Source organism: Nannospalax galili, unplaced genomic scaffold (assembly GCF_000622305.1).
Source record: "Nannospalax galili isolate Female #2095 unplaced genomic scaffold, S.galili_v1.0 scaffold102, whole genome shotgun sequence".
Lineage (NCBI taxonomy): Eukaryota > Metazoa > Chordata > Mammalia > Rodentia > Spalacidae > Nannospalax > Nannospalax galili.
In genome coordinates this window covers 2,649,223-2,651,188 of record NW_008351958.1, presented here as the reverse complement: position 1 = coordinate 2,651,188, position 1,966 = coordinate 2,649,223, and positions in this window count along the sequence as shown.

Here is a 1,966-nt window from a genome sequence, read left to right as displayed (position 1 = left end):
ACCTGTGAGACAGCCACCACAACCAAGGCAATTAACATGTACATTGCCACCCACAACTTACTTGATCCTTTGGTTGCCTCCTCCTCCTCCCCTTTCTCCTCCTCCTCCTCCTCCTCTTCCTCTTCCTCTTCCTCCTGTTCCTATTCCTCCTCCTGCTCCTTCTCCTCCTCTTCCTCCTTCTCCTCCTGCTCCTCCTCCTCCTCCTGCTCCTCCTCCTGTTCCTGTTCCTCCCCCTCCTCCTGCTCCTCCTCCTGTTCCTCCCCCTCTTGCTCCTCCTCCTCCACTTCCTCCTCCTCCTCCTCCTGTTTCCTCCTCCTCTTCTTCTCCTCCTCTGAACCCTCCTCCTAATCTTGCCCCTCCTTTTTTTCTCCTCCTCCTCCTCCTCCTCCTCCTCTTCCTCCTCCCCTTCCTCCTCCTCTTCCTCCTCCTCCTCCTGCTCCTCCTCCTCCTGTTCCTCCTCCTCCTGTTCCTCCTGCTCCTGCTCCTCCTCCTCCTCCTCTTCCTCCTCCTCCTCCTCCTGTTCCTCCTCCTCCTGCTCCTCCTCTTCCTCTTCCTCCTTCTCCTCCTGCTCTCTTTCTCCTTCTTGTTTCCTTCTTTGTGGTAAGAACCATTAATATAGTATTTATCCTCTAGCACGTTTTTAAGTGGGTAACACCATACTTGTCATTTACAGGTTCAATGTTGTACAGCACATCTCTAACCTTACTCATTTACTTAATTATAGCTTTGAAACTACTGAGCTGCATTTCCTCCTATCCCATCCCTAGACAACAATAATTCTGTTTTTACATTTGTAAGTTAAATTATTTTAACGGCTTCATATAGATGATGCTATGTGTTCACGTCATACGTAATTGGGATGACATTTAAAAAGACAGTGGGGATTAGAGAGAATGTAGAGAAATTGGAACCCTGTACTAATAAGACACTGAAATCGTAATTGCCACGTGATCCAGCAATTTTACTCTGGTATTTGTCTAAAAGAATCAAAATATGTGTCTTGGGAATTCTGTACTTCTCTGTTCATTTCAGCATTATCCATAATGGTTAAGAAGTATAAACAACCCATATTAGCTACTTTTCTCAATACTATGACAAAATGCCTGACAAAAGCAACTTAAAAAAGGAAGGGTCCATCTTGGTTCACAGTTTAAGAAAGGATACTGTCCATCATGGTGAAGTTATAGCAGCAGGAGTGTGAAGCAGCTGGTTATATTGTGGCCACAGTCAGGTAGCAACTAATAGGCAGAAAGTTTGGAAAAGCTATAAAACCTCAAGGCCTTTTCCCTATGACTCACTTCCTGTAGTGAGGCTCTATCTTCTAAAGTTTCCACATCAATACAGCACCACAGACTGGGGACCAAGCGTTAAAACACAGGAGTCTGTGCAGGACATTTCAAATTCAAATCATAGCTCAACACAAGTGTGTGTTGGTAGACGAATAAATCAATAACGTGTACTATAGCCATACAATGGAATATATTATTCTGCATTTAAGAAGAAAGGCATCCTACCATTTTGACAACTTTTATAAATGGGCCTGGAATGCATTATGCTAAGTGCATTAAGTCACAGGAATATAAACATACAGCTTTAAAAATTAAAACAATATTTTTTTAAATGAGATCTATAAGCCCTACACTTCTGATTTATTTCAAGATGCCTTTGAGTCTTAAACATCTAAACTGTTCCCTGTGGCAGCAGACTAGAGCTGAGGAACAGAGTCTTTGGATTCCCAGTGGCATCATCGCATGACCAAACCTGCTCTCCTTCGCATTTCTGATCCTGCAGACCCATAAGATCTGCCTGAAATCGCCCTCTACCCTCCCTTGAAATCTTGTCCTTTTTGACTTCCAACTTTGATTTCTTTTGGTTGATAGTTAGCTTAGGAGAATTTTCTCTCAACCTGGCCTGGAAAGATCCTAGCTTCTGATAGTCATTTCCTGGGACATTTGTCAAAACAGAG